This window comes from Magnolia sinica, chromosome 7 (genome assembly GCF_029962835.1).
Source record: "Magnolia sinica isolate HGM2019 chromosome 7, MsV1, whole genome shotgun sequence".
NCBI lineage: Eukaryota > Viridiplantae > Streptophyta > Magnoliopsida > Magnoliales > Magnoliaceae > Magnolia > Magnolia sinica.
Window position 1 is genome coordinate 9,882,204 of NC_080579.1, and position 11,602 is coordinate 9,893,805.

Below are 11,602 nucleotides of genomic sequence, written 5' to 3' on the forward strand. Positions count from 1 at the left end.
GCAGGTGAAGCATCCATGCCAATCGTGAGGTGGGTCCCACCACAAACATTCCTCGTGAAATTAGTTAGGTCCACCAGCAGGAGGGCATACGTGTCTGTGAAAAGATGGAGAATTAGAGAAAATAATATGGATGGTTGAGCTTGAATTTTGGACCAAGATAAGACCTGACAAACGGCCAGAATCTCACACATGCTAACTTGTCATGTGGATCCATAGTTCCTGTTAGCATCCCTCTGATGTAAGATTTTTGTATCATGCAAATGGTAGCCCACTCAATGATTACTCGATGCGAAATTCATTTTGATCCCTCTCGTAAGGTAGGTGAGACCTGTATATGGAGTCATGCCATCGGTGTCCATTGATTCCAAAGGGGTGGCCCACTCAATGTGCCGACTTTATTATTTTTTGCCTAACTGATCTTTTTGGTGGGCCTATTGTCTGCAGGGTGAGGATGTCCTACACAAGTGTCATTTCCATGAAAGGGATGGAGCCCCATTTGCACTTTCGCATTTCTCAACTACTTTTCTTTCACGCTAGTGGAATGTACAGGAAGTAAAACCAATACAAAATGTATAAATAACTTCAGAACTTTTCAACACGCGCATTATTTTCAAAGCTATTCTAAAGGAATAATGTATGTTTTTTTTTTTTTTTTTGTTTTTTTAGTGAAAAGCCCTAATTACCGAGTTATATTCTTCTTCATTATTAATTTATATTTGACACTTACAACTTATAATGTATCATTTTTCTATTAATCGTATTGGATATTTGCATATTTGTCATGTATTGTTATTGCTGACTATGATGTTGTATAATCTATTTTTTTTTTTATGTATGATTTTTTGTTAATGGTATATTATTAGGTTAATAAACAAGTACGTGAAGAATATATACTTCAAAGTAAAAACAAAAGATATTGGAGGATAACTAATAACAGGTAAAAAATGAAATTTAATTTAATTTTATTTCATTTTATTATTTCAATTTAAGATTTTTATTATATTTATTTATTTGCAATTTCAGTTAAAGATTCTTTCGAAGCCAAATGTAAAATTGTAATCGTAGAATTGACATAGGATATTATATGTTATGGTGGATGGGGATCTAAGCTATCCAACGAAAAAAAAAAAAAAAAAAACCATGTTAAAATGTAAATTTTTATCATTTGATTTTTATGGTTATATCCATTGAAAGAGTGTAAATGCGTGTGGAAGAATGGATGAGGGTACAGAAATTTCCATCAAGCTGAGATTTGTGTTTTACTTTAATCTGGGTTTATGCAAAGTTATCAACAGGTTGGATGGCCCTGATAAACATCACAGAGTCATTTTGTCTCATTATTTAAAATGGGCTGGCAAAATGGGTTAATTACATGTACATTTTGATATTCTACAGAGTTTTCAATGTTAAGGGTTGTTACCCCTATTTTACCATATAGCTCTTGAGAAATAGGGGAATGTGTATTACAAACATTTGTTTGTGATGCATGGCAGACGCCGAATCGGTAAATCATCTGTTCATTCACTGCCCACTTGTATATCAGATCTGGTCTCATTTTCTTGGTCATTTTCAGATTCTATGGGTTTTTCCAGATTCAGCCCGCAGCCTTTTTCAAGCCCAGAATGGTTTTAGGTGTGGTAAGCATTGATCAAAAATCTGAAACTTGCTTATTTTGGCAGTTTGGTGGGCTGTTTGGGAAGAAAGGAATGGAAGATGCTTCGATGGTATCTCTAATTCGGTCGTTCATATTGTGCATAAGGCAATCTTTCTAATAGGGGAATGGACCTCCATCGTAGACAAATTCTAGAATTGTAGTCTTGTCTTTTTGGGATCCTAGCTTTTTTGCTACCTCTGCGGTCTTGCCGATCAGTTTGAAGTCTGTTTGTTTTGTTCCTTTTCTAATATATATAAAGTTACAGTTCAAAAAAGAAAGAAAGTGGTAATCTCATTCAAATTGTATTAATGTATACTTTTCAAATAATCTCATTCAAATTGTACCAATGTATACTTTTCAAATTGATGGCAAGATGAGTGTGAGAGGATAAATAGAAATCACCTAGATAGTTACATTCAACTTATGTGAATACAAACATAAACTTTGGAAGTAAGGTAGAATATCCATTAGAATAATCATCAACAGGCTGGTATTAACATGATGTTACTTCTGTGTATTCCCAGATTCATTGAGGTGGATGAGAACCTATGCAGGACATCAAAATTAAATATAATATGCAAGATTTTAGGCTTTAGATCAAACTAATTTAAAAACATGCACATAAGATTTTCACATCCCACACGAAAGTTCAAACATTCAAACAAGGGGAATCTATGTGGGTCCAGGCCTACACATGCTAGGGCTGAATCAATAAAAATTATTAACCAAACGATATTCAAAGGAAAGTGAACATCATCCACACATGCACAGCAATCAGTCTCTAATCCAAGGGATTCACCAATTTCAATTCAGAAAATCCTAGGATTAGAAAAGGGGTAAATAAACTAAAAGTATTGCAATCTAGGGTTAGGGTTAAAGAAATCAGGTGAGAGAGGAGTGAAAGAGAGGAGAGAGAGAGAACCCGTAGTCAGCCCGCGCGTGTGGACAGCAGGTTGAGTCTGACGCACGTGCGCTGATGGCTGGCCACACGTACGTGGGACCCACGAACCTAAAAAAGGTCTTCTTGGGTCTTGTCAGTCAGGGCTGGGCCACACACCCTCCAAGTTTCAGCTCGATCCGAGGTTCGGTCCGCGCGTGGTGTTTCGCCGAAGTTTCAGCCCTCTTGTAGGGCCAGATTCTGGAATCTTGTTGAAGAAAGGAAAATTGATGTAATGAAGGACAGATTTATAACATAGGTGCTTGTGGGAGATGAGAATAATGGATGATAAAAGATGGGATTGAATCAAGATAGATGTGGCTTCGCAACACGGTAGTTAGCCTTTCGAAGAAGGGAAGGCTTCGCACCTAATTAGGTTTTCATAACTCGAAAAGGAGCTGAAAAATGTAACAACTTTTTTTTTATTTATTAATCTTTATTCTATAAAAAAAACTACAAAGGATGCTTATTTATAAGAAAACCCTATACCCCAAAACTCATGTCATGTGCGTAACCTATTACTTGGCAATGAAGTAAACTAAAATAAAAACTAATCAAAGAAATCTAAAGCATTCATGATATTCTAAATAACATTAATAAGCAAAACCTAAATATGAGATTAATCAGACTAGTGGGCCACGATCATGAGATCCCATGATGGACTTTACTTAACTACCGGGCCCACTCCAATAATCCAAAACTTAGTCTTCTAATTATGAGGCCCTCCCTTGACGTTGTCATCGATCCAAATCGATGGTGGGGCCCTTCATCTTCTTGCGTACGTGCGTAGGAGGCGTGCATGTGCATGAGATGTTCCCATTAGAACCTGGACTGTGGGGCCCATTATAATATATACAACTACATCTATGCCGTCCATCTGTATTAAAAGATCATTTTAGGGCATGATCCAAAAAATAAAGTAAATCCAAATCTCAAATGGATCATAGTACATAATAATTGACCATTAAAAACTTTTGGTGGATCACAAAATCTTTGGATCACGATGATATTTGTTTTTTCTCTTCATTTACATCTTTTGTGACCTTATCAATTGGTTGGATGGCAAATAAACATTATGGTGGAATCCATGAAGATTTTAATGGTAGGGATTCAATCACAATTGTTTCCTGTGGTGTGGTCTATCTACCATTTGGGTCAGCTTTAGTTTTGGGATAATGTGTAAAATGAGCTGTAATATTAAGATTACCCTCTTACTCCAATCATTTCCACCATCTCAACAGTGAGGACTGTCATAATCATATGCCATGTGTACATATGTCAAGCCACCACATTATAAAAGTAGTGGTAAACTAACACCTATTCAATTTTGTGAACTTTATAAAAGGTGTCACTATTACCGTGTGGGGCCTACTTTGATAAATGTGTTGTATATCCATGCCACCCATCCGTTTTTACATCTCATCCTAGTACTTAATCGCATAACTTAAGCTGATCCAAATATTCAGTCGACCACACCACTGGAAAAGGTATTGAATAACCATTAAAAGCTTGTTGTTGGTTACAAAAATTTTGGATCAATGTGATTCTTGTATTTTCCCTTCATCTGGATCTGTGTGACCTTATCAACTGGTTGGATGGAAAATAAATGTTACAGATCTTCTTACAGTGGGCCCCGAGAAGTTTTTAACAGTGAGTGTTCAATCACCACTATTTCCTGAAGTGTGGTCCACCTGAGATTTGACTCTTCCTAATGTTTGGGACCATGTCCTAAAATAGGCTGGAAAAATAAATTGATGGCATGGATATACAACACATCATCAAGGTGGGCCCCATGGTAAGGTTAACCAAACCTGAATTAAGGGAAAGAAAAAGTTTCAGATTGATTGAAAACTTTTTATGGCTCATAAAAGTTTTTAACGGTCAATTACCACAGTTTCCTATGGTATGGTACACTTGGGATTTGGATCTACTTCGATTTTACTCTCATGTCCTAAAATAATCTGAAAAAATGAATGGACGGAGTGGATATGGAATATATACTCTAAGGTGGGACCCACGATGAGGGCCACACCATCTTGTGTGAGACCGGCCGCGCACCTATCCTGGCAACGGGCACGGATGAGGTGTTACCTGGTAACAGGTTAGTGAATGTTACCATTACAGTAGGGCACGCCTTGATCATATGTTGTATGTCCACTGCGTCCATCCGTTTTCAAAGACCATTTTAGGTCACGTTCCAATAAAAAAATAAAAAATCCAAATCTTAGGTGGACCACACCACAGGAAACGGTGATGATTGAACATTCACGATTAAAAACTTCTCAAGGTCCACTGTAAGTAGAATCATAATGTTTATTTGCCATCCAATCCGTTGATAAGGTCAACAATAACCGGATGAAGGAAAAATACAATGATTAGTTTGATCCAAAACTTACAAAAAGCTTTTAATAGTCATTTGCCACCTTTTTCGGTGGTGTGGTTAACCGGAGATTTGGATGTGCTTAAGTTTTGAGATAACATTCTTAAATTAGATGAAAAAACAAATGGTTGGATACAAAACACATTCATCAAGGTAGACCCCACATGGTAATGGTAACACCCATTGAGTTGTTATTAAGGTAACAACTAATCTGCTCCCCTTGGCAACACCCAAGTGGGTAATGTATTGACGTGACAAATTCTGTGACTTCCACCATGATGAATGTATTATATCCACACCGTCTGTCCATTTTGCCGGGTCATTTTATGGCATAAGCTAAAAAAATGAGATGGATACAAAACTCAAGTGAATCACATCACAGAAAGCAGGGGCAATGTTGGCCTCCGTTAAAACCTTACTAGGTCCACCATGATATTTATTTGCCATCCAAACTATTCATAAGGTCACACATACCTCAATGAAGGGAAAACAAAATTACTAGCTTGATCCAAAACTTCTGCGGCCCAACAATTTTTCAATGGTATGTGTTTAATCCCCATTGGTTTATGCGGTTATGGATGCTGGAGATTTCCCGAAGCGTGGGAGATCAGCTTGGCTTTTCCACATATTGCATCACTCGAGAGCTTTCGTTTGAGGGTAATGATCAGAGCTACCACTAACCGATTACTCCAATCCTACAGTCAGTTAGACCTTATAGAAATGTTTATGATTGAGAAACCGAAGATCATTAACCCTAAGATGACACCTAAATTTGCGTTCTAAAGATTTAGAGTAAGGGACCAAAATTACAGAGAGGGAATGTGTTAGACACCCACTTTACCCGTACAGATGTACGATCTTTACTTCTTAAGATTTGACTAATTTATGAAGAATAAAATTTGTTCTCGCATGCGGAAGATGTAATGTGATGCAATGAAAATGATGATTAATCGATTCGAATTTTTGATAGGAATGACCGATTACATCGACAAGCTGGAGAGCATACATTCGAAACGACTGAGCGTAAGGTGCAAATTATGTAAAAGTGTAATGTATGGGACGCTCGGTGTTATATTGATGGTTTTGATAAAACGACGACTAACTGGCTAAGGTTTTTGGTGGGTCAACTCTGATTTTATCGGTAAGTCATAGAGCATATGTCTGCCAGTTAGATATGAGAAAACGATGGAATTCAATGCAGTGATGATGTATACGATGAGCAAAGGGGATGAGTGTTGCACAATGCTAATGATAGGATTTAGTTAAAGCTTGAATGACTAGGCTAGACTAGACTAGGGCTAGACTCTCTCTCTCTTTCTCTCTTTCACTCTCTCTCACTCTAAATCTCCTTTGTGGAGGGATGGCTACATATCTAAGGAGGAGGGATGTTTGATCCTCTCTGAATGCTCCGGATATAGTGGATCCTTTATCAATTTTTTTGGATCTACTGGATGGTTGAAATGAGTATGAGAGGGAGTTATTTATAGCCTTCAACCTGATTTTCTTGTAATTCCTGCAAAGTCTAGAGGCAAAAGGTAGTTGAAGGGCTGAGATTGGAGATTGCCACATGGCATCATCTCATGGGGTGAATGATGTGGTAAATGGATAAATTTGAATAAGGAGACAGGCAACAGAGTAAATACAACTCAAACCGCACACTTAGAGTTTGAAAATAAAGGATCCCAGATGCTTGAGAGACGCTACCCTAAAGAGGAGTGTCACGTGGGCGGCAGCAAGCTGGTTGTCGCCGGTCCCCACTTGGACTTCCTACTTTGGTAGGTAGCATCCCTTACTCATGTGGAGGCTCTGTTATGAATGTCATTACATTAGGGTTTTGCATGGTACTCGATTGGCCTTGCTTTTAGGCTTTGGTTTGGGCTCAATTTTGGGCTTAACTAGGTGAGTTGATTGGGTTGTTGGACTGGGTAAGTTGACCGGATGAATTGACTCAACGAGTTAACTCAAGACTCTAGAGTTTTAAGTTCCTAGGGTTTAGGATTACGTCGACTGGGTTAACTGGGTTGAGTTTAGAGTTTAAGATTGGGGTTCCTAGGATTATGGTTTAGGATTGGGGCTTGGTTGACCATCGATTAATTCAAACTCAATCAACTTTTCAGCCTGAAGTGGGGTGTCTATAGTTGTGTGGTTCACTTTAGCTTTAGATCCTCTCATTTTTGGGCTTGTGTCCTAAACTGATCTGGCAAGTAGATGGACATAATGGATTATACACAAACAAACAAGGTGGGACGGCAACCTTTTGGCTGCTTAAAACAGGAATCCATTCTCTAAAACCCTCCATCTTAGTACCATACATATACCACTCTATAAATGAAAAACCTCAGCCGTATGTCACGCCCCAAACTTAGAAATCGGGCTCACAAAATTTTTGATTACCGAATCCGGTGCTGACAGCCTCCGTAGTACTCCATTCTCGGCTCCAACGCCCATACGCCAGATTCTGATCCTGGGATCCTACAAAGAGGATTTTCCAACGTACATTTTTCTCGTAAGAAGCATAATCACAAGTATACCCAAATCACAAAGACAACATCATCATCACATATCCACTAATATAAACATTTGAATACAGTGCAGAAAGGAAAATACATATATCTATAATCAAAGCTCCAGAAGACAGCTGCACATTCCAAGCTCAACGCTGCTGCGACCTAACGCCACCTGCACGCATCTATCATGCATAAGCTTAGAGGAAGCTTAGAGGGGTGGTGTAAGTGTATGAGCAGTATATGCATTATCAGAATGTAATATCAAAGTAAGCGGAAATACTGATAAGTTCATGAACCATACAATATCAGAGTAAGCGGAAATACTGATAAGTTCATGAACCATACAATATCAGAGTAAGATCATTAACCTCATCTAAGATATGCGATGAAAGGACATAGCAAGCCAATGTCAAATACTAAGAAAGTAATGTAGGTTGGCTATGCAATGTAGAGGCATAGTAAGCCAAATGTTATGTGCTGAGGATGTAAAGAAATATGCAGTGCGAATGAAATGACCAAGCTAGAGCGTGAAGCCGGGATGACAGTACGTAGCATCGCAGGCTACGGGGTCCATCACAAGGGACTTCTATCCAAACCAGTCTCATACTTAAATTTGGATAGATAGACTCAATGTGATAAACTTCCAATCTCATGTTGGTCGTGCACCCCAACCAAAATCCTGGCCATTGCGAAGGTACACATAACAATTAGTTGCACACCACCAGCCCGAGTGGATAGTGAATGAATGAATATAATATTGAGTATGCAACTCCTGCTCAATAAGTCTAGATATCAACACCGTACATCTCTACGATCATCACCGGGGTCTAGTATACTCTACATGCAATCGCCGCCCACTGGACGCGCAACCATATAAGTGGAAGAGACTTCACTATCCGCCTGACCAGTAGTCAGTCAATATCTACCCGGCACATCGATAGCGGACCCAATTACGAGCTGGTCAAACTTAGGCTAGCTATGCTCACTACCCTCGGGCGGGTAAGGCCACAACCCCTTCCCAACTGACCACGACACAGTGGGAGACGCGTCCTACTGGTATTCAACACTCGAGCGCTCATGTATCCACTCGGTTTAGACGTTGGGATGTTTCCTGACCACGGAGGTTTAGAGATTTTCACGCAGGGACATCTATGGCGCCCCGATGCTGTAACAAATTTTTGGTGTCCCATCTGGTCATCCACGACATGCTTGTGAAGCCTACGACCCGATGTCGTTAGGACGTACGGTAATCACAACAGACAATGGAAGATGCATGAGTCATACAATCCAGTCATGCATCAATCATACACATACCGTGCGCTCATGTAAGACAATCTCCCCCTATCAGGGAGTTTTATAACAACTTGCCCAATGACATATACAATGGTCAACCACATCTCATAACAAACATGCAGATGATCCGTATGGGCATGTATCATAATGCTGTGCTGTCACATACTCATAATCGGTATTGATAACCGGCACCGATAATCGGCATCGATAACCGGCCTGGACAATCAGCCTCAATAATTGGCCTAAGGGAAGGTCACGATGTGGACATTTAACCATCATTGCCCATCAATGTTGACATTTAACCAACATTGCTTCCAAGGAGTGACCCTTATAGGACCAAACATATAGTGGGCCCATGACCTCACACAAAGGCCTTATACACAACATAATGGGTTGCATACAATCTCAATGGGCCTCATACAATTATAATAGGCATTACACAAGTGTCTCATACATCACAATGGGCCACATCACATAGGCCTAATACACATCACATGGGCCCATCATATGGGCCTACATACATCACAATGGGCCGCATCATGGTGGGCCACATACATCACAATGTGCCCCATCATATGGGCCTATATACATCACAATGGGCCTTATCATGGTGTGCCACATACATCATAATGTGCCGCATCACATGGGCCGCACCAATGGGCCAATATACGTCAAGTGGGCCGCATTACATGGGCCACACCAATGGGCCTCATATACATCAAATGGGCCGCAATACACGGGCCTCAGATACATCACAATGGGCCCCAACACATGGGTCGGGTATACATCATATTGGGCCTCAAACATGGGCCATATATACATCACATTGGGCCTCACGAATGGGCCACAAATACATCAAGGTGGGCCTCATGGATGGGCTACAAATACATCAAGGTGGGCCTCACAATGGGCCACACCATCTACACCATTCATCTATTTTAAGAGATCATTTTAGAGTATTACCTAAAAAATGAATCATTTCAAAAGATCATCTAGACCATCCCACAAATAGTAGTGGAGATAATGATTGAAAGATTATCTGGACCACATTGCAAATAGCAGTGGAGATAGTGATTTTCACTGTTAAAAATTCACAGGGCCACCATAACGTTTATTTTCCATTCAGTCTGTTCATAAGGTCACAAAGGCCTGGACTAAGAGGAAAAATAAATATCATATTGATCCAAAACTTCTGTGAACCAGGAAGGGTTTCAATGGTATACATTCAATCCCCTACTGCTTTTATTGTGTGGACCACTTGATAGTTAGATCTGTCTTATTTTTAATCTCAGGCCTTAGGAAGAGCTCACCAAATGGATGGACGGTTTGGATGTAACGCATACATCATGGGAGGTGGGTCCCACCCATTCAGCTTGCTGGACGGAGTGGATAAGACCCATACATCACAGTTGGGCTCCACGTGCTGCACTGTCCAGTGATGGACAGTGTGGATACAAAATCCATACATCAAGGTGGGCCCCACCCCCACACGTGCGGGGTGGGCCATTCCCTCTTAAACAGATGGACAACATGAATAATACACATACGTCATGGTGGGGATCCATCGTCCCAACCAGGGACGGTGTGGATGAAACCATACATCACGGTGCCTGCAACACCGTTCAGACTTCTCTGGACGGTGGGAGACATAACGCATCAAGGTGGGTCCCACCCACACGTGTGGGGTGGGCCATGCCCTGGACGGGCAGCGTGGATATAAGATACATCAAGGTGGGCTCCCATGGAACTTGTAGACGTCAACGTAGCAGTAGCGTCAGCTGCTGGCCATCCCATTGATGGACAGTCCAGATCTGTTGCATGTTTGAGGTGGGTCTACACGTGTGGGGCCCACCAGTAGCTCTAGATAAAGCTGATATTTGTGGTTTCCCCTTCATCCAGTGTCTGCCCAGGAAGGACGTCCTAGATACAACAAGTACATGGGGTGGGTCTCACCGTTTTGATAGCTGGATGGTGTGGATTTCTCACATACACCAAAGTGGGCTCCACTATGATAGATGGCATGGATATAACACACGCATCAGGTGGGCCACACGACATCAAAGAGAGAGAGAGAGAGAGAGAGAGAGAGAGAGAGAGAGAGAGAGAGAGAGAGAAGGGGAGGGACCCCACCACTATGGGCCCTCCCTATACAATGCATACATTAAGATGGGTCCCACCAGATGTGGATCCTCAAATACATAATAATCAATGGTTGAAAAATCATAAAATCACCCACTTATTGCTCCTCTTCTTTAGCTCTTTGGACTCCCTAGCCCCAAGTTACAAGTTTCATGGAGGATGATGGAGATTGGACTGTTGGATGGTAGGGATCTTGGGTAGGAAGTGGGCCACATTAGGTTCTTTCATGGAACTTGGACGGTCTGTCATGGTTGCTTGGGAGGAAATGAGAGAGATGAGAGAGAGAGGTTGTAAGAGAAAGAGGGATGAGTGAGTGATGGGTGTACTTGAAAAGGGACGGGTGGAGAGAGAGAGAGTTGACTTTAGGAGTTGCTTGTACTTGGGGATGAGATATCTACTTGACATGATTGATGTGATTGATGCGACATATTCTCTTGGGTTTGCAAATGCACAGCGTTTTCTTCTAACTGAATGCGGGCCCACATTTCCTGGCCTGGGTATTGCATCGGCGCACGAGACGCAGCATCGGAACCGCGGCGACGTCACGGTCGCTAGGGTATAAGTCTTGGGTCGAGCCGACTCAGATTGACAGGGTACGACTCAGATATACGCACAAATGCTATCTACGCGTCGCGGGTCATCGGAATTCGACCGGGAGGACCGTGGAAACCTACGAAACGGTACGGTCTAGG